The sequence below is a fragment of the Balearica regulorum genome, chromosome 13, assembly GCF_011004875.1.
Source record: "Balearica regulorum gibbericeps isolate bBalReg1 chromosome 13, bBalReg1.pri, whole genome shotgun sequence".
In the NCBI taxonomy this organism is placed as follows: domain Eukaryota; kingdom Metazoa; phylum Chordata; class Aves; order Gruiformes; family Gruidae; genus Balearica; species Balearica regulorum.
In genome coordinates, this window is record NC_046196.1 from 16,528,091 (window position 1) to 16,551,273 (window position 23,183).

A 23,183-nucleotide genomic window follows, 5' to 3' on the forward strand; every position below is an offset into this window, starting at 1 on the left:
AGATCAGCTGGGCAGACAACTGGATTTTGCTCCTAGATATAGGTGCTTGTTGACTGCATAGTGAAACTTCCTACTCATCCCCAGTGAGTTAATACCGTAGTATTTTTTCTTGAAGTACAGAGCTTATAGCACCAAACTTCTAAAGAAGTGAGAGGTTAAATTAACCAGCACTTAGTCAGTTAAGAAGGGGTTCTCATTAGCAGTATATTGCATAGTTACTGTAGTCAGCTATGAAAGAACACATTATTTCTATAGAACTACAGCAGGATGAGTGGCAACTTACGCTATCCACATCACTCTGCCCCTCATGTGGTGCATCAGATCAGAAATTTATACAAGAAAACTATCTATGCATCCCATACATTATCATAATTTTCAGTAAAACTGAGTTCTCATTGTTCAGTTTAGCATAATAGCAGCAATCTTGGAATCAATCCAGATTACGTACATTCAGTTTATAAACAGCATCCAATTAAACTCCTTGGAACATGTTACCTGATATATCAGTCTTTGAGAAATAGGTTAATGTGGACTTAAAGTTTTTTCTTAATTCTTTCATGAACTGTAATTGCAGACTTTACATACAATGCTTTAATGATGTCCCTTGTAACATAACAGTGATCGCTAGGCCTAAAATCTTGCAAGAAATTAACTGCCTCATTGAAATTAGCATTTTAGTTTGGACATATACCAAGGTGGATCAGATCCCATGTGTTCAGATAAGGTTAAGCAATACTTGGAAAAGAAGCCTTTTCCAGAAACTGGCACAGATGATATGGTACATTGAGTTTCTCCCTTGGGTTTTGAACAAAAGGATTTTCCCTATGTAGTATGAGGATATTTTTCTGCTGAAGTGAATGCATTCAGATAAGTTATAAGATTGTGTGTGTGTGGTGTTGAATTTCTGTAGCCACTACTGGCCCAGTTGACCAGAGTCTATTTATTAAGCTGTTAACCCTGACGTCCTAATCAAATACAAGACTCAGATAATTGCATTCTCTTTGACTAAATTATTTCCATTGTGTTTTAAACTGCAGTATTAAGTAGCTGTGTGATGTTCAGATTTGGGGAGGATATAGAAAAAGTCCTGGAAGAGGATAGCCTAAACCTTTCTACTGGATTTGTATACAAGTTGGACACTGACCTACTTTAGCAACCAAAGTCTGTGTACCTTTAAGAACAAACTGTAAACTTTTAGAGTGGAGTACCCTCAATGAAGATAAACTCAAGGGTTGTTTCTCTGGGAGCTTTCAGTTCAGATGCTTGACTGAAGTCAGTACGAACATAATTCTTTGTGTGAGGGAAACAATGAGATCCTCAAATTATCTGAACACACATAATGATGGGAAATGCGGTTTACCATAAGCAAGAAGAAGATATTGTGAGAATTACTGGTTAAAATAGACAGCATGTTACTGACATACAAAACATATAGGTGTGGAAGGAGGTGAAAGTTTGTTTATTTTAGCACATCACTCATGTTAGCCCGAGCCTTATCATGCTGTTTCTGACCAACATAGCATTTAGCAAAGCTCTTTGAAGGAAAAATTTACAAAGATGAATGGAGGTGTGAGGGGCTGGAAAATAAAACAAAAGTATCAGGTGACAATTTTACTAGTTTTAGTAGTTTATTAATAACTTCTATCATAGTGAGAGGTAAACCAGCACATGCAAAAATTTATGTTTAAGGGGACAATATATTTTACTGTTAAAAGAGGGTCTTTCTTGGGCAGAAGTTACAGTTATTACTTCCATACAGAAGCTCAGAAAAGCCACAGCTAAATAATTTGCATACAAGATTGCAAAATTGCATACCTGTCTCTAGCTGGAAAGCTAAATGGTTATTTGGGCAAATGTTTGCTGTGGTTGCACAGGTTAGTGAAGTGAATGTGAAGTATTTGACATAATCTATGTGTTTCAGAGTAGATCAAAGTGGTAGAGTGAATTGTATAGGGAAGAGAGAGGGGAGGGGGAAAAAAAAAAAAAAAAGAGAGCTTTAGGCAAAGAATTTGGTTCTGAGCATACCGGAAATTAACCATTAATGCTGAAGAACCATAGCCCCCCACCTCCAATCATGGTGTGCTCACAGAGATGAAAAAAATCTCAATATACTATTGAAAGTTTCCGTAATGTCCAATGCACAGTCTAATGACTGAGGAAGTTTCCCTGTGTATCAGATCAAGAGACCAGTCACTGACTCTTCTAAGCAACACCTTCTTGAACAAAATTCCAAGACCATTACCAAGCCAGTCCTTTTCATAGAAGTTCCATTTTCCCTGCTATTTTAATCTCCAAATTAGATCTTTGGAATTATCCTGTGGTTACTTCACTGACCTACTATGACTTCAGACATGCCAGAGACACATGGTACTCACCAAAGCTGCCTTTCTTAAAATCAAACAGTCAGGACTAAGAAAGAAGAAGTGATTGTGGTAGGCATAGGCAGAAATAAGGAACAGATACAGAGCAACTACAACATCTTGAATGTTACTGCCAAGCCACGCAAATAAGAGTCTATCTTTACTTCCAGCCTAGTTACTGTGAGGTCCCATCATCTGTTATCAATCCTGGCACAGGCTGCTATACAAAGGTTATTAGGTAGATATAAGCATGGTTAGTCATAGTATTACTGATGACAGTATGAAAAAAAAGGCACCGCAAGCCATCAGCAGTGGCAGTCTGGGCAACACACACCTATTTGTTTCTTGCAACAATTTATCAAATTCAGAGTCTCTCATTTCTTTGTTTCTCCCATCAGGAAATTCTTAAAGAATAACAAAACAAAGCTATCACATAGAGGTAAACAGATTTGTTCCCTTGGAACCTCATTGCCAGTATCTCCCAAAGATTACCACATAAACCATCTAGATCTGATGTTTGATTACATTAACAGCAGATGACAGAGGTGAGGAGAAGCTTATGGCTCTGGTGAGGTTTCATGCTTTATGCTTTTCTCCATGTTCTGAGGACTCTGATGTAACAGCAAGTGGAAGCATTGCCCAACAGGATGAGTGCAGGATTATTTCACCTTTATCCCTAGAGAACTAGAGATAAAGGTTCAGCATGTCACCTCACTCAGCACAATGCAGTTTGGATCAGAGGGGTACCATTGCTGACTTTATATTTAAAACTTCAGTTTCCTAGTGCTGCACAGTATTTGTTAGCCTCTGAAAACTTCCAATAACCCTCTGATCTAGGTTCATTAGGGGTCTTGATTTGTTCCAAAGAAACATGCAGTAGGGAAAAGACAAACCCCAGAAGTATAACATTTTATTACACACAGTTCTTCAAAGGCAGATTGCAGTTTTAGTTAACTAGCTCAACAGAGGCACAGTTCCATGAAGATTTAAAATGCCCTTCATTCAAACAGATTTAGCACACAGATGGCTAGATACTGTGTACAAAATACTTTTCAAACTAGCATCCACAGACAGTTGCAACCTGTGGTGTTAGTCATTTCACTTGCAGGAGGAGAAGACAGCTTCACTGTCTGTAGAGGTGATGGAATTAAGAAACACAAAATAGCCAGAATTATCAACACGCAGAAAGCAATAGAATGGGCACATGCACAAGTAGATGTAAATTCTTGAATCTATTAATATGCTCCCCTCCCTCCTACATTGCTAGGGCAACTACATTGTCCACCTGCACACCATGTGGCTCTGGCTCTTTAGTGAGCAGTGGGCCATGCTTTTTTTCACTGACTTCATTTCTTTGTCGCACATTTATATAGCAACAACATGTGACAGATGATAGACCAAGATCAAGACAGAGGAGGAAGATAACATCAGAGTTTGCCTGTTCATACAGCTGCTGACCACCTTTCATTTCTCCCAGAAGTTTGCCCCTACAGCACTGAAGCATGAATAGTAAGTAACACAGTACTGCCATAGCCTGCAGCTCCCACTGCCTGCTAGCAACTTACAAAATACAAAACCTGTGCTTGAGAGTATTGACAGTCATGGCAAATCCAAGCAACCATCTAGGTATGCCTTCAGTTTTCACTTTCAGGTTTGGTGTGGTTTTTTTGTTCTTTTTTTACTGCTGCACAACCTTTTGTATTTCTCTCTACCCATGCTGCCCATCACTCAACTGAGAAAATTCACAAGTTTGAATTTAATCCCACAAATAATTGCAGCTGGGGTTTTTTTGACCAGGCAATATTTTCAGGGGAAAAAAAAATAATCATTTGATCATTTCAATTTTAAATAATGTTTTGTTTAAAACCTTAGTTATGTTCAATTATAATTAAAAAGCCTGATTATTAAAAAATTCAACTAAGTGAAACCAATGATTCACAGGCAGGTTAAACCACAGATCTGATAAGGTTGATTACTCTGATGTATTGCCATAGTATATAAATATTTGTGGTAACTCAAAATGAGCTGCTACCTCCAGACTGCAGGTGTGCATTCAGAAACACTAGCTCAGGCACCAGAAAGCTCCTCAAAGTGAGTACAATAAAATTACACTATCATCTTGCTACCCTGTTTTTGACTGCCGAGGTAGGTTATTCCACGTTAGCTCAGAGATCACCATGCTGTGCAGTGCAGCACACCCTTATGTGCTTTGCTGAAGATTGTTCTTAAAGTCCTAAGACTTCAAAACACAAGTCATTCAAAAGAGAATATGGGCTTTTAAGTTTACATATATTATTTAAAGACCGCTTTCTCTTAGAGTGTAATCCACTGGTTTTGGCCTCACTCTATACCTTCGATTTAAGTATGCTTTTACCGATGCAGTATTTTACACCTTGAGCACTTTTATTAGGATACAAAATGGTACCTGCAGACTAAGACCACCTAAGACTCACTACAACCACCTTTTATTTTGCTAAATAAATAAATAAAGCTGATACTGTTACCTTTTCTACTCTTGTACCCAAAAAGAAAAAATTAATGAGGATGTTCATAAACAGTCAGAAAGGAGAACTAGGCAGTAAGCTTGATTTGTTCTCTCCACACTTTAAACTCATGAAATACCATTATCTTAAAAACTGTGTTACTTTCAGTTTCTCCTAGGACAAGACAGGTGATGGTAACAAATAACCTGTGTATTTATTTGCCTTTTACCCTTCCTACCCTTCCTTTTCTCTATCTCCTCCTCACCAGATTCCCACATACATGAATCACAAGAAAACAAACAAAGAAAAGAACAAAACCTGCCATTGAGATTGTAAACACAGAATTCAAATCTGAAGGATCAGAGCATATAACCACAGTAATTCTATTACCATGGTCAGATATTGCAGACATTAAGTCTCTATTAAAAGAGACTATAAAACTGAGCTATTTTATGCTTTTTTTTTTTTTTTTTTTTTAATCTGGCAGAACTTTTTCAGATGGGTATTGGTACCAGTCTTATGAATGCACTACACAGTGAACCACATTCAAAAATGAAATGCAAATAGGATTTTTAAGAAAAGCTTTGTTAAATGTATAGCATTTGCTTGAATATGGAGAATTCACAAAGAAAGATGTAGCTTTGTTAAAAACCAAGATCAATTAATCACACTTACAAGCAAAATAGGGATAGTCCCATAGTACTCTGCACAGATTTCACAAAAAAAAATACAATACTGACAGTTAAGCCAATACAATGCTATGTGTACACTGTGCTGAAAACGTTTTCTAACAGTTGAAGAGAAGATTAAGAAATTATACTAACAAAACTCTTCTTTTGTTTCTGACTTTGAAAGTTTTCTATTCAATTTATTTGATTATGTTTAAATCGGGTCTGTAACTAAACCCTATTGTAATTTCTCAAATCTCAGAATGCTTTGGTTAACTTGACAGCAAATCTTTGTGTTCTACTCCCTAGAACACTGATATCTTCAGAAATACTCCAGAAACAAATACTCAGATGAAACTTCAGCAGATTGCAATCCCATATTTTCTCACGTGTTTTTTTTCTTTGTCTCCAAATTCTGTCCAAGAATTTTTTGCTACTCTCCTATAAGGAATTTTGATTAACTTCCATTAAGTGACTAATTCCTTAGACGGTATATTTCTGAGTGGTTTCATTGATGTATGCCAATTACACCAGCTGACAAACAGCCACTGCATTACAACAACAACAAAAAAAATCCATATTTTTAATGACTCCCTTGCTGTCCTCCATGTACGTGTGTATGTCATGACATACAGCTTTCTACCATCTGCACCACTTCCTTTATATATATGCATTTTGTATTATAAATTGCTTGGCTGTGAGGTATCTTGACATTTGACATAACAGCAGAGCTGGCGGGGGGAGCCTAAGTGCTGATCATTAGATTATTGCTGAAGTATTCTCTCCTTTCCTCCCCTCCTCCCTGTGTTCCCTGGAGACACAGGTGTTAATAAAATCAAACAAAATGAAAATGGGTAAATTATTGCAAGCTATGAACACCTACATTGTGCCATGCCTCACTAGTTTCCAATACCACCTCATTCTTGAGACAACCAAAGAGAAGGATGCAATTTCATCCTGTAGACTGGGTGGTATAAGGAAAGGACAAAAGAGACAAGATATTGCAATCCAGAGGTCAGTGACCCACTCCCTTGTATAATTATCGCATTTCATTTATATCCTACCAATCTGTCTTTGGATGGTTGATAGTAAATTAGTGGCTAAAAAAAGAGCAATTGTAAAAATTCCTTAATAACTAGTAACTGAGCTTTAAAGCTGGACCATCATATAAGGAGATGAGCACAAGTACTTGCTTTTAATTTATTTTCTAAAAATAATTAAAAAAATACTCAAAGAGTCAGGTCAGATCTAGAGATCTAGTTCTGTGTCTCACTGCTGTAGTTCAGGAATCCTGAAAACAGATTTAATTCTAAAAACCTTATTCTAAAAACCACACAGATGTTGAAGAGTTTCATGGGTCTCAACCATTCTTGAGTGCAATATAGAGCCAACTGAATCTTCCACAATGGATCCACTTTGTACCTTTTTAAAATGTAACCGGTACATTTTTGTGCTGCATTTCTCATGATAAAGCACATAATAAACTGTTCTCTTCCACTGCATTCTCCCAGAAAGGTTTCATGCAGGAACAAAACCTATGTAGGAACATTAATGTTGAACTTTTTACTAAGATACATTAACAGGTAATACCAAGATTTGATGCTTGCACTTGGTCCCTCTCTAGGTACTGGGGTGAAGCTTGGTCTAGTGAACTACGTAGGGTCTTCATACTTCTTTGTGGTCACAATTGAATTAAAAAAAATGATCAACCATAATTAGGAGATAGCTGTAGTTTTGGCTTATCACATATGGTACTTGAGAATGTAAATGATTTGGCCCACATTTAGTAATGAGTGGAGGCCAACATTTTAATAGTCTGCTAGCCACTGGTACTGGAGCAGTATTGTACTAGTCTTCACACTATCATCTGCCGAACAATCAGATAAGCACAACATGAAAAAATTTAGATCTGTAGAACTGATCAAAGAATCACTCAATCTATATCCATCCAGCATATCGTGCAATGCCAATGACTTACCAGTCTCACTCTCTCCGGCATAGCAATGTTTCACACTTCAATGCAAGATATTAAAATGCTATATATTATACAATTTTATAAGAAACTCAAAGGAAAATAACTCTCTCTAAAGCACAGGAAAAAAAAATAATCAAGTGCTGCCTGTTAAGAATACTGGCAACTTAAATATTAAGGGCAGATACTTCAGAGAGCTCCAGTCCCTACAATCGCAGGTCACACCCATGACCTTCATTTACATTCTAAATATTGACCAGAACTTTGAATTCAAGACTACACCTTCTTAGAAATAACCTGATAACTTTCCACTTGCAAAGCTGTCTACCTGTATTTATTTCAACCAGACCACAGTAATTAATATTTATGAGAATAAGTGAAAGAAGGATGCTCATCACCAAAGGAAATTATAAAAGCACAAGAACATGTGAAGATGCTGATGGGACTGAATGAATGGCACCTGAGACATACATGCAGCAGGCACATGAAGTGAAAAAAGGGCAGGACAACAGTATGTATGTAGCTGCCTACGCATACAGGCACAGAAATTTATTTTTTTTTTCTTTATTCCACATGCAGTCCAGGAGAGACTTAGTACTTGTACCCAATACATTTACCACCACTTCTTTAATGGGTTTATTTCACTGTTACGGACACTAGCATCTGAAACATCTCTGATTTCAGGCTAATCAAAGTAACAGTGGCTGGCACATGTTAGCTTCTTCAGTGGTAAGTACTAGATCTGTTATGGGCTTTAAATGTGAATGTGTTGCATATTTCTGGATTTATATCTTACATGAATATGACTAATAAAAAGCAGACAGAAGAAGAGTGCTCTGGAAAGAGCTTGTCAACAGTATTTTTCAGGTAAAAAAAATGAAAAATAGGTGGTTTTGATCTGCAGAATGTGAAGTGTATGAAGTACAACAATTAAAACAGAAGGGTAGATACTTTGAACTCATTAAAATTTCTTTTGAAGATGAAAGTCATTAGATTTCAATGAGAACTTGGAGCAGACGCTCACATTGACATGAGAATATTTAACCTGTAGTCTACAGTGCTTCAAGCAATTGATAGTATGAGAAATAATTGCTTGGCTGTAGTAACCACATAGAAGGAAAAAAAGGATTACCCTAATCAAATACAGTCAGTGTGGTGTTGCCTGTCTCTGTGCTCCACATTTCATTCTGAATTGCTCAGAAGTTTGCAGTTATAAAAACGGAAATCCTGAGTTCTTAAAGAGGAAATTGTAAAGGATTTCTTTTCCTGTCACCTCCAAGAAAACTTTGATAATATTCAGGGTCAGTTCTTCAGCTGGCATGATCAGCATAGCTGTGTTGAAGCTAGTGGATTGTTGCCAATTTGTAACAGCTGAATGTCTGGTCTTATTACAGGGACAACTCCTTTTTACAACTTTTTTTGCCCCTGCTTTTTTTTTTTTTTTTTTTTTTAAGACATTAGTAGCCAAATATAGTATTTGTTGTCAGGAAAACCTGTTCTCCCCTTCTTCAAGGTACAAGACTCATATTTTCATGTTAGTGAGTTGCACTAGTGATTAATTCTTACCCATATTTCAGTATCACCACAAAGCACAAGCCAGGACTGTACAGTGCTTTGCCATATGGGTATTTTTTATGCTATATATTGCAGATAAAGGGGAGCTCACCCCACTGAGTGCTTAGAGCTGAAAAAGCCAAATAATGATGTTAACAGAGGCCTAAAGCAGAGATAATAGGCGCTCCTGAAAAGGCAGAGCAAGCTTGGGTTAGACAGCAATACGCACTGTAAACAGTGCTTTGCAGTTAGTTCACTGTAAAGAAGTGAAAAGGGTCAGAAAAAGGAAGACACAAATAAAGGCTCCAGGCCATAAGTCAATGGCAAACCCAGGACTGCTCTTACAGGTTATTCCACTGGATATACAGCACCCCTGTAGCCAGGGGTAAAACCAGAGCTTGTCCTTCCTCACAAGAGGAGGGGCATTTACGTAGTAAGCAACACATAAACACAGTGGGGGAAAAAAAAAATCCTCAAAGCATTTCCTATTCAATCTCTTTGCACTTTCCTAAAAACCCAGATCCTGAATATACAGTGCGTCACAATGTTCTACCAAGCCCTCTTTGCATCCCAAGCAGCATGATCCCTACATAAAATATCCCTACAGAAGAACCACCTGACTTCTTTTTAGCATATAGGTACTTTCCACATGAATCAAGAGGATAAAATTAGGAGAAATTTGCACTTTTTGAGATTCCTCCTGAAGGGCTGCGTAGGCAGAGGTTTTCATTTCATTAAGAATACAGAACACAAATTTCACACCTTGCTAACCCTACGCAATGTTTCCTTTAACCCAGAATTCTTTCTTTTAACAGAAAGATAAAACCTTTATGCTTTAATCTGAAGTTTGAGAATGCACCTGATGCCAACAAGCAGTGGCCTCAGTGGCCCACTCCACAGCGCAAGGCCTGTGGGGCAGGTGGGTGCAGGCCCCCACCCTCCATACAGCCCCCCTCACCCACAGCCAGCTAACCTCTCCTCAGGCACGTCTCTCCATATCCCCACTGCTCTTAGGCCCTGAGCTGCATGCAGTCAGCAACCTTTTACTTCTGACCAGACTTCAAAATGGCACCTTCTTCGCATCAAATTCCTGCTGTCTTGCTTCACAGCTTTCCCTCATTAAGGTAACGAGGTAACAAGGTACACAGCTCCCAGGTGTTCCCAGGGGCATAGCTCCCAGGCTCTCCTTACTACTTTCCTGCCAATACTGGTGGGGAATCAATTCCACCGTAGCTGTGTAAACACAAAAACTGAAATTGTGAAAAGAAATCATCTAGGAAGGAAAAATCAAAACATTTTATCTTGCATATTTGAAAAAAAAGCAGTTCTTTTCTTCCATTTCTCCCCTATAAAGAAAATGCTCTAGGGAAAGTAACTGATTTTGTGAAAACTTTTATTTTGACAATAATCCTCTTTGCCTTCTTTGACAAACAGGGGTTTGGGCAAAACATTTCTGACTGACTTGCATAAACAGGCTTCTGTAGGTCCACAGGACAGCTAGGAAGCCTGATGGTAAGTGATCACTCATGGGATGCTAGACCAGTATTCATTCACCTCTAAAAAGAGATATTAATTAAAAAAACCCCATGCTCATCTACAAGAAAATATATAAATAAAGACCCAGCTACTTTTACCTAAATTAGCCCTAAAAACAACTTCCCAAGAGATTATGACTCTAGGGCTGGACATGAAGGGCAATAGAAGAGTCACTGGACAAAGATGGAGAGGGGATAGGGCAGCTGTCAGAAAAGAAACAAGTCAGAAAGTAGACCTGTGGGAACGTGGCAGAGAAGCCATACAGACTAGCTAATGCCATCACTGGGAAAGGGGAAATGTGGATGGTCTCCTTCAGTCAACTTTTGCAATCTTCCAGAAAGATTTGGTTTGATTCAAGGAATGAAGTTGTAGCTGATTTGTTTCTCTCCTTAGTAACAAGAGCTCTACTAAACTTCAAATTTATCTTTGACACACACAAAAATATAATAATTAAAAAAAAATCAATCTAACTTTAAAAAACCAGTCCATTTCAGTATAATGTCTCCCCAAAGCCTGATATCACCAAGGTGTGTTGCAAGGGAACAATTTAAAAACCACATTTACCCTTTAGACAAATGGTCAAATACCACTGAAAATGGGGTACTTGCAAATAAATTTGAAATTTAGCCTCTTGAATGCACAACTGAGGCATGTGTGCCCCTAATACTGCCCTGTCAGTAGTGCAGGGTTAGAGTGATGTACCGATTATTAGAGAGGAGACTTTTTGGCTGTATACTGCATATTATTTTCAAATTGCAGTATATGAAAAGAATGAAAACTATGAACAAACCTCGATAATTAGAGCTTGACAGAAAAGATGTTTGGAAAGTCAAAGTTTTTTATTTAAATGAGAATGGAATCTTTGGAAGAGATGATGAGGAATGACCTTCATAACTACTCAGAGGATCCTACATTCCAATAATTTGCTCATTCAGCTTGTAATGGAAAAAAACAAAGCTCAATTTCTTGGTAAAATATGGTCTGGTAAAATATATCAAAAGTCTACACTGCTTGTATCCCAGCTGACTGCCTGGACCACCTAAGAACTGTCAAGTTTGGGCATATCTATCTTGATGTTCCTTTTTAGACCTTTTACAAAATATGTGCTGAAAATATCCATTTAATTTTGTTTTTCCACAAACCACTTGCAAGGGAAGGTGAACCCAAAAGTTAATAATGAAGGATGCATCATCTGGGAATGTACTTTGTTAACCAGTGCTGAGACCAGACTTTCTGAAAAATCTGTTATCTGATTGAATACCTCAGATTTCAACACGACAAGCACCCACTGCTGAGCTACTATCTATTTTGTTGCAAAGGAGGTATTCTGCTGTCATTTTTGCTGGAAATTCCACTGTTAGCAAAAGTAAGAAAAGTTTGATAGGAGCCTGTGTCATTGGAAGATTCCCCACCTGCTCCTCTGTGTGAGTGGCTGTTTTGCACAGAAATAAAAAGTTACACGGAGCTGCTGAAAAAACATTTGCTGCACAAGATCTTGTGTGGCAAATGCTTCTGTGATTGTTCTACAGTAAAAGCAGTAAAGAGAAGGCCATGACAGTGGATCACTGTCATAAAGCTTTGTCCCAGTCACTGGCAAAAATTCCAGTTGAACAATGTGCTCTGCATTTGCAAACACTGTTAAAAAAACAAAAAGGTTTCATTAACATCAATAAAACCTCCTCAGAATTCAGCAGAAAACTGACTTGTGTTGTTACATAAAATTTAAAGCTCCTATTATTATGTTAAATAATCTAAGTTGAACATTTTCCAGAATATACTCTAAGATAAAGATGTTTTTCAAATATTTGAGAGGAAGGGTAAAAAAAAGGCTAAAGAAATATTAACGTAAACTTACATAAACCCTCCCAGTGCATTACTGAGTAGCTGTCACTCTAAACACTGTACATTCAAGATCACTACCCAAAATATACTCCTTTGCTGGTTTGTTACTGTATAGCCCTACAACCAGACTATCTAGGACTAAATGTGAAAACAGAATTCATGCACAGTGTAGCATTTAACGTTTAGAAAATCCTTTGCCCTTATAGTATTCATAATTCTATTATGTTAAATTTAGCTGGTCAAATTCTGCTCTTACTTGAACTTCACATCTGTCAACATAGAGTGTACAAGGCAGCATTTAGCTCAGCATAGGGAGAGATTTGTATTTGAAATACATTGTATCTTTTGAAAGCCATAAGTTTTTCCAATAATAAAAGTTGAAACAAAGTTCCCCAGGGTCATGCAATCTGTGTAAGATGGTATTAAGGAGCTAAAATAAAGAGAAATATTGTCATTTGGTTATGTAATGTGCTTGATATCATTCTTCTGACACTTTGGACACTTTGTTTAACAAGGAAATCAACACAAGCACACTAGCTGCTGAGTACTTCCAGGTTGAGAGTTTGTGACAAGACTGGATTGTCAGCTTGAAGTCTGTGTGCGTGCCACCAAGCTGATTGATAAACACACACGCTCTGCAGTGCGAGGAGAGAACTGGCTGCCTGGTGAATGGTAGACTTCTAGCAGCTGGTAAAACAGCAGCACTGCAGGCAGCTGCTGGCCTTATTTAGCAGACAGCAGCTGCAGACATCAAAAAGAATAAAAGAGAAAGAAGAAGGTGGAAAGACTGAGGTAAAAAAGGAATTCAATTCTTGATCCCATTGCCTGTAAACTAAACTTTTTTTAGGTTTTGTTTTTTTTTTTAATTTATTTAGCACCAAAACTGAACCTGGTGAAGCATTTCACTGTCACACTTGTTTCCTGTTGGAAGCAATTTTATTTTTTAAAGAGTCCTGGAAAATGGAGACAGATTTCCTCTACAGATGTTTCAGGTGAAATAGTTATCCATATAGTTAGCTACCTGTCCACTTAAAACACAGGCATCTGCACACCTGAACTTGTTCTGAGCTTGCTTGGTGATTTATCTCTGTTTAATATTCTTTGGTTTACACAAAGGCATTGTCTCCCTTCAAACAAAGCAACTAAGTAGGTGTTTGAGCAAGTGGTAATTCGATTGAGGCCAACACAATCCTTCCCATACACAGAGTGAGGGATATTATAGTCCGGTCTTCTGAAGCTATTCAACAGCTTGTAGATTTAACAGCATTAGTTTGGTGTGTCCAACGCCAAGATTTAAATTTTAAGATTAAAATTCACATATAAAAATATCAGGATAATTCTATCAGCTATAATACTGGAATGTGCATGCATACAGCATTATATACAATGTCAGATTCAAACAGGCCATTAGAAAATGTCAAATGGTTTATACAATGGCTTGTTTCCCATAAGAACCTCAACCAAATATCATCAGTTCTATTTTTTCCATATTGTACTTTTGCATTTCCAATTGCATCCAGTTCTTCATAGAAGCATTTTCCAATATGATATAGTATACATAATATTTTATAAGACACATCTTCTGCCTTTACACCCTTAGACTTTGGGACTTGGCGTCACAATGATAGAAGATAAACCTTTTCCAAAGCTTTTTCTTTTTAAATAGTGAACTGTAAATAACCAATCCAATATGAGAAGTGCTATTAGCTCCTTTGAAATTCTAATGGAGATTGTCTACAGTTATATCACCCAGTGCAGAATCTTTGTGTTGATGCTTTATCTGCATATGTGGAAGGCATAGGAATGTAACCTGCATATGTATGCATATTTCTGTGTTGGTCTGCCAGAACAGAGTAAGTAGGGTTGGGTGCAGCTAGCATGATAAAATTGGATTCCTAAACATTAAAAAAAAAAATTATTTTGCTGTATTTGGGGCTTATAGATTTTTACTTGAATATTGAATGATATATTTGCTGTTAAATGTAATTCAACCAACAATCTCCCTGTCTTTTTTTCTTATTGGGAAATCTTGAATTATTTCAGTTCTATAGTCTTGCTGGTTCAGGCTTCCCAACTCTAAAATCATCACTGAAGAAACCTTGCTGCAAAACTTAACTCTAGCCAGTCCTCGTTTTCTGCAAGCAACAGCACTTTCTACCTATGTTTACATTATATGGCATGTAAATATCACGGCATGCCTCGATGTCAGCAGCCAAGCACAGATGGAGCTAGGACTGACTGGGCTATGCACATTGATCCTTGAGTTTAGACCTCTAGCTCTGACTTCGCGTTAAACTCAACTCCTAAGCTACCAAGCCTTCCTAATTACTCCACTATTTTCTCTCCTTCCCTTCAGGCTCCATCTCTAGTGCCTTTGACTACTGAGCAAGCTCTGGTCCATCAGCCTTTATTGTATAGGCTATGATCAAGGCTTGTAGAGCTCAGAAGCTCTTTTCTCCCTGACAGCCTTAACCAAATCACTTTTCCAGGCTTGCCATTCCTCAGAACCCTGCCTGGCTTTGCTATCACCAACCCAGCATTTCCAGAATGCAGTTAAGTGCTTATCACTTAAAACTTTAAGTGCTAATTGCTTAGTAATGAAAACTTTAATTGCTGAGCGATTAAACCTTTAACTGCTAAGTGGCTGGCGGAGTTCCAGTCCATAACAACCAAAATTCACTAATATAACAGTTTTAAATGCCCTTTGTAAGAAAACCATTCTATGCCCAAGTGTGTGAAGGCCTAGATACAAGATAGCTGTTTTAAGCGCTTCCAGGATTGAGGAAAAAATGTGGCTGAATTAGCAATGGCTAATTTGGGATTAAATAAAATCTCACTGTTCATCTTAGAAATGTCTAAATTATCCAAAAACATTTCCCCCCTTCCTTCATTTCACCTGCCTATGTTCTCAGGTAAATTGATCTCTCTTGAAAATGTATGCTCAGTTTTGTCCTGATCTGGTCTTCAGGATGGAGACTCTGGTGTGTTCTCACATTGATAGGTTTACTATTGATTGCCAAAGCTACTGTGTAACCTGAGGAACTTTTCTCACCTTATGAAATGGTATTCTGATCTTGAATTTTCACAACTTCAGAGGAAATACTGCCAGAAATGAAGCAGTTCATTCCCTGTAGATTATATATTCTGCTCTTTTATTGCGGATGCTAATGGAGCTGAGTAGAGATGTTTAATGCAATTTTACTTGTGAGACACAAAAAGCTTTACACTGGCTAATGAAAAGGAGATACAGGCAAACTGAATTCCTCACGTACCATTAACTGCTCAACTAGAAATTGGATTGGACTGAATTCTTCAGTCTGCTTTCTAGTTTCTAGAAATTGCAGAAGAGACATCATGGAAATAGTTAAGATAAAACATCAAGTCTATATTCCTTAGCATCTTTTCATTGTTTTTAGTCTATGTTCAAAATTCCAACCCATTTTTTACGATCTCTTTCATGCCACTAGAGTTTTGCAAGAGGGCTTGGACAGTGTTCCCAAACACAGAAAAACATAGTGTCTCTTGCTTTTACCTTCAGAGCCACAATATGAGAAGCTTCTGGCACTCTAATGTTCTGTCAGTTTTTAATGCAAACTCTGGAAGTTCACGGACACGACGCTGCACAATCTGAAGATAAATCACAGTTACTTCAAGCCAGCTGACAGCAGTTTAAGCAGCTGCAATCATCAACCACCAAGGGAGTTTCCTCTTTTATCTCACTAAAAGCAAAAGTATACCAGGAACTGGTAATATCACTGGACTATCAGGAGTCCTGCTTTTACATAAATATCAGCAAGCGGTAAGTAAATTCTGTTGACGAAATGTAATAAAACAAAGACGGTTTCAAATATGACCATTCCCTGATGCATTCTGTAGCCCCGTCTTACTCACTTATTGCATGCTGCTGAGATTATAAGGTTTGCTTTTATCTGTCAGAAATCAATATTTCAAACATCGGATAAAAGAGGAAATTGAACTGGGAATAGGCTGAAGTGCTGTAAAAACTACAAAGCACAATTATCAAAAAGCACTTAAAGTACTTAATAGGACACACATATAAAAATGCTCAAATTAATGTCAGGGAACTATAATGAGAACTTTTTCTATGCTTTTTGATCCAAATGCAATGTAATTCGAGTGCAGCCTGGTCAGTCAATACAGTTTTCAATTTATATGAAACCCTAAGGATTTCTAGCAATCCATTTGCTAGAACTTAACCATTACATATGATTGGTTAATATTTCAATTTATTGAAAATACATTATTTTGTGTAAAGTGTTTAAGTTGTTGAGGTTTAACCATTATAAACAGTTATGATAAAAATAGATCTTTGGGTAAACAAAGACCTTACAGTCAAGCTTTTAATAAACACTACTATAACTAGAAAATTGGATTTTAAGGGGAACAGACATAATAAGGAAAAACTGCAGATATGGAGTGGTGAGATGAGAGGGAAACGTTGTATAGAACTGATCTTTATCAGCATGCATTAAGCTGAGAAGGGACCTCTTTGTAAAATGGTGGAAACCATGGTTATTTTATGCAAAAAAGTTCACTATTAACTTTGGTACTTTCCCTTTAGATTTATATATTCATTTATCATCTTTAATGCTATTGAGCTGGAGGTCTTTACAAAACTATGCTAGATCAGAAATCACTGCAAATGAGTGTGTGCATGACTGTATGCACATATTAGCATTTCTAGAAAATAGATCGTGTGGCCTTAGATAATTTGATATGAGATATAAAGAGCTGCAATACCCAGAAGATTTATAACTATGATTTGAGCAACCAAGACCCACGCTAACTAAATGGCTGTATCAAACTGTATCACTCTCTTTTCTAACCTACACCTCACATTTTTAATGAGGAACAACAAGGGATTGTTGGGAAATCTTTTTTGTGGAAAATTATTCTTAACACTTATAATTCCCTTTTTCTACTTTAACCATGACACTTTTTTCATGTGAGGGAACCTTAGTTCAATCACAATTAAAATGTGCTTCTTATTGGAACTACATCAAACTCCCTGAACTTTGGATCAGATTGTGGTTTCCAGTAACAGACAAATGGTTTCACTAGCCTAACCACCTTCCTACCACCTCTCCTCATTACAGTTTTGGGCCTTATACGGTACAACTTCTTGGTTAACATACCTACTTTCTCTTGTGACTCAGGCTAAGTCCGAACTTTGTTGCTTCTTCCATTTTCAAGATGCAAAATTGAATTTCAATCCCCTGATTGAATCCTGATTTGGGTCAATTCACTGCTTTAAATTAATCCTCCCTATCTTTTACAGTTCATATATCTTCCCTTTTCCTGCTTATCTCCTCATTAGTCTCCCCACCTCCCTCCCATATATCCACTTTATTCAACAAACAATGCCACCCCAGCATGCTATGCCGTTTCTCCTTGCTTTCTATTTGCCATTTCTGTTTTTCCCCTGCTTACTTGTTATGGCTTGACCTTCCTAAGTCAGTTTGGAAGCGTGCTACCTTTTCAGATTTCACAGCTTTTCTGAATACATGCTTTTACTTTAATGCTTGCAAGAAATTCCATGAGATAAAAGGATTAAATGGGGATGTAAATATAAAAAAGGTAATATTTCACACAAAGTATCTTTTCTTTAACAGCATTTTAAACATGTAACCAAAGAATAAAGTATGCACAAGTCACGAACAAATAATGTATTTGCTTACACAAAAAGGAAACTGAACAAAAAGCCAGAAATATATCCATGAGTATATGATTTGAAATATAACATATGCTTTACTGTCTGCCAGTGTGGCCTTTATATTTTCACAGAGTTACGCATTATATAAATCATGTAACTGCTGGCTACTCATGAAGCTGGACAAAGCTGAAACAACATGGGCCAAACCCTAGAATTTAAACTCTGATCGGCAAAACAGAAGTTTTGTTTGGCTAATAGAAAAAGAAATGCTGGGATTTGGGACAAGTGTATCTGTATAATTCCAAACAGCTGCTGTTTAACCTGTTCCTGCAGATCTCCAAAGACAGAGACTTCAAAATTTCCCAGGCAATATATTTCAGCGCTTTATTATCTTACTATTATAAAAGTTGGGTTGTTTTTTTGTTGTTGTTGTTTGTTATTGCTTTTTTAAAAAGTCTAATCTGAATCTTTGCTACTATAAGTCCTACTTCTTGGCCTATTTTATGTGATGGAGAACACATAATAGTATTCCTTTCTGCAACAGATTTGACTATGTAAACACAGTCATCACAGTTTTATTCCAACCCCACTCTTTTTGCCCTTCCTTGTAAGTCAAGTTTTCCTCAAAAGCACTCCTAGATCTGGAATAGCATTACAGACAAGAAGAATGGCTTAAGGTATTCATACTAAGTGAAGATTTCTGTCGCTGTCCAAAGTCCTCCGCAACTTCAGAGAAATCAAACCCTCATTCTGTCAAATGGGTATAAAGCTGCTGTTGCACAGCCCAGGTTGTGCAGTTTGAGGTCTTTTTACATCACACAGCTTCTATCCAGCACACAGGTTGCGTGACTAGTACAATCAGGCTTTGGTCTAGACAGTTAATGACTTATGCAATTCATCAGGTAAGAAAGTTGTCAAGAATCTCTTTAAAGTTAAGCTGCACAACACATAGCCAAAACCCATTTTCTAATAATTCTGGTCTTGTGTGTATTAAGCAAAATGTAACGTGATTTAATTGAATGAACTGAGAAAAAAATCCCCTAAAACCAGAGTTTTCACATGTAAAAACAATTTTGACAGGACTAAAAATAAATAGATTGCTTCAGCTGGATACTGTATTCACTTGAATGGTGGCTCAAGTTTTCAGATTTCCTGAATCAACATACAAAGCATACAACCTTTTCCAAATAGTATATATTTCCAATTAACAAAATAATAAAGAAATATTTTGTTTAAAAACAGTCTGAGTGGAAAACATAATAAGATCTGGTAAGGCAGTTGTAGTTATGACAGTAGTAATTGCATAATGCATTTCACAGAAGCTTCTTCTATTGCACCTTATTGTATTTTTTTCCTTCAATTATTAAATTTAGAGGCTTAACCTCAAAAGCAAATGCACTTGTCTTTACATGCACTTGAATTGTTACTGCCATTTAAAACTAATCAATGTTTTCTTTAGTACCATAATAGCTTATTTGCAAAGCACCTCTCAGAAAAATTTACATGGTATTCTAGAAGGAAACATGTTTCACATTCTAAGAAAAACTCCCAGTAAAGAGAAAGAGGGCTTGATTCTTATTTCAAAGTTTAGTGCAACTAAAATGACTTCAAGAGCTTAAAAATTTGTGTGCAGAGAGTGTGTTCATACATAATACAAGGGAAAACCATGCCTTGTACACTATCCTTACATCCCTAGAGAAGTCCAGAGAAGTCCAGGAAATTAATTTGAAAGGGCTTAACATAAAAACATATGCTTTCATTATTGTTAATACTGAAACAAATGGTTAAAATCTTATTATTAACTAGTGTTTAAATACACATTCCCTGGAAATATTATGGCACTCATGATTTGGATGTTCATCTGCATAAAACTCATAGGACACCAAGGTCTCATTGAGTGGTGGAAAGGCCAAGCTACCCCAGTAAAGTCAATATATGCATTCAGAGTGCAGTTTGACACAAACAGGAATGTTCACACCACTTTCATCTAGGAATATAAGGGAGGTTTCTAAATTAGTCTCCATAGACTCCTTCAGAAGGAGGTCAAAGAAACCAAGTTAAGCAATGAGTACCCCCAATGTCTCAAGTTCTACAGTTATTCAACAAATAGAAGTCTTAATGAAGGAAAACCAAAATTTGCACAAAACTCAAAAGCAGGCTTTTTTTCTTGTCCAAATGTAAATATCTGCTGCTTTAATAAGCAGATCAACTCCAGTTCAAGCTATGCCTGTACTTAAATATATGCAAACCCATTTATTCCAGTAGGGTAGCAAATCTATCACTGGGATGAAAGTTATGAAAACAAATTAATAGGGGTTATAATAATTGACCATTTGTAAACAGAAAAGCTATTACAGTGCCTATGATCAGAACTGAAAATTTGATACAGTTTGTCTCATACATCTTGTTTAGCTTCACAGTGGTATGTGTCTGTTGTAGGTCTGCAAAATATTTGGTTCATTCTATTTGGAATACAGCCTTTTCCAGAATAACAGCTCAGTCTCATGTGACACCTTGTGCTTACACTTCCAAAGCCTCACCTTAATCTATGCATTGTTCTCAACTGAATGTTACTAATACTAATAGTGGTAGCAGGCGATTTACTTTCCAATATTAGCCACGCAGAAGATGCAGTGTGGGCCTGCTCTCCAAAGCTCTGTAGCTTTGCAAATATGTGTTAAAATCACACAAGAGCCAGGTACCTTAACTAGCATAGCTGCAGTGTAAATAAGGTAACTGCATACATGGATAAGTACAATTAGCAGTTGCAGAAGTTAAAGGCCTTGTGGGCAAACAATTGCCTGTTTAACATACACCAAGCAGAGGAGTGTGATTCTGTATTTCCTTCCCCCTCAACATACAATATATTTTTAAAAATCTGACTCTATTACAAATATAATGAGCAAAACTGACAAATTTAAAAGTAAGGATGCAGACTTTGAGTGACAAGGAGAAGAAGTTATTCACCTGACCAGACAGTTCATGGACAGAATTGCTTACCTATGAAAAGTGTGGGGTTCAAAAATACATGTATTTCAAGATGAGCCTAGAAACAAGAAATAGACATATGAAAATTAATCAAAACTACCAAAAGTTTCAATTAATAAAATAAGTTGGGTTGAGGAATACAGAGTGCCAAGGTTTACCAAAAGGAAGAAATAGAACTATAATTCAAAGCATTGGACATAGTGACTGTCCACAAAGTAATACAACAACGTATGCCAAAGCATTTGCCATCAGTTTATTTGCTGCTAAGACTGAATAGACTGAAGTCTTGCTCCTTTGCTAAATTACATGTTTCAGAATTAATCCTGTAGCCTGCAGCAAGTACAGATGCTTTATAGGGCAACTTAGAGCAGACAGTCACCTATTACTGCTCATTATTTAATAGCACTGCTTTAACTCTACTGTGACTGCCTTCACTGTTGGATAGCTTCTCTTACAGGTTCATGTTTTCACAGTTCTTTTCCAGGATTTCACACCTCCTTCCAGAGTATTACATTGACTCCTGTTGGCCCAGTGTATAACAAGCAGCAGCTGGGAGAAATTTCCTGTACAATTTGTCCTAGATGGGCTTACCAAAAGCATGAATTTATTTTCTTATCGCTAGTTATCATGAGACCCCAGCTAACGAATTTGTGTATATGTTTTCAGTATTATTCACTGTCAGTTGTGTGCAGTACAAAAGGAAAATATGCAGTTTATGACCAAAAAAATTGTCAAAGTCCATGACACAACTCATCATTATGTGATGGATAAGATAATTCTGTTTGCAAAGTTAAAAACATGTAAAAGTTGCAATGTAGGGCAAAGATTAACAAGGGCCAGCAGAAAGTACAGAGATGACAAATTTTCTATGTATTTGCTTATCTAGAAGTTGCAGAGAAATTGCCATACCAGTGATCCAATAAATCTGAGGTAAAGGCTCTTGCAATTAGGATTTACTTAATTTTTGCTAAGCTTAATTTCTTCTTTAATAAGATGAGAATGTTTTTCTTTTTCAGTGATTCTCTATTTCTGGGAATATGATTTTCATTTTGTTCACCTCTATGTTTTTAGAGAAATACTCAGAGAACGGCAATGGGAAAGCTATTTCAGCAAATTCAAGGAACACCACTGAATTCAGTAAACTTATTCCAATTTTTTTCATTCTATCTGGCAACAGATTTTTGGTTCAGATTCTTCTACAGCATCAAAAATCTGTTAAGGTAACAGCCGCCATGTTATATATAATATTATTTCCTGCAAAGTTTTAAATTGTCTTTTCCAGTACACTTATGTCCATTAATTTGGAATCTATTATTTTTATCATCTAGAATGCATAGCCAATATTTTGCATGTGCAATCTTGAAAACAATTTGATAGGGGGCAGCAGAATATTTTTTTATTTTATTGGTTTATTGTATCTAAGTGCTGGCAATATGTAGCATCTATCACATATTGCATGTACTCTTAAATTATAGAAATCAGTTCATCCCCTGATTTTCTTTTATTAACCAAGATTATCTTTCCAGCTGGTCTTGAATTAAATATTTCAATAAGGATCATTAAGGAATTATATATAAACTCTTCATAGTTTTCATTGTTAATTATAAGCACTTCATTCACAAGCAGCTATAAATCTGAATTCTGCCTTCCAATTTTACTATAATGCCTTTTTAGAATAGGTATTGAAAAAAATAACAAAACCCCCTTCATTTCAACAAGAAAATTTTCCAATTATATTAATTTAAAATAATCAAGAAGTTACTTAGTTTAAGTAAGGTGATTGAAAAATGAATCCTAGGATTTTTCCATTCTTCTTCATTCTGGCTAAAATAAAGGCAGCTCATAATTATAGATTATTCCCTTTCTTCAAACAAGGTAGAAGGTGGTGAGACAGTGCTGGGTAGACGCACAGTAGAATAGATTATGCAGATTTTTCTCTCCTGGGTCACTGTTATGAATCTGATCCAAGATAGTGACGAAATGCCAGTGTCATTTTATGGCTTTTAGCATGAAATCCTGACCCTATGAGGTCAATGGCAAAACATCAGTGGTGCCAGGATTTTCACCTTTTGAGTCTCTAGTGTGCAAAAAGAATTAAAGTCTGAC

The 23,183-nt window shown here is 36.7% G+C and overlaps 1 long non-coding RNA gene across 2 annotated transcripts in view; it reads right to left on the bottom strand.

Annotated features, from left to right (window-relative positions):
- The window catches only part of LOC142603766 (uncharacterized), a 108,476-nt gene that overhangs the window by 54,923 nt on the left and 30,370 nt on the right, over window positions 1–23,183 (bottom strand). The window contains exons 5-6 of one of the 2 annotated variants that reach the window (XR_012837655.1): window positions 21,090–21,135; window positions 15,948–16,042 (exon numbers count right to left, since the gene is read on the bottom strand). This is a non-coding gene — a long non-coding RNA (uncharacterized LOC142603766). Of the gene's footprint in view, window positions 1–15,947; window positions 16,043–19,939; window positions 20,077–21,089; window positions 21,136–23,183 lie in introns of those variants that run through there. The other variant, XR_012837654.1, reaches the window with a different exon arrangement.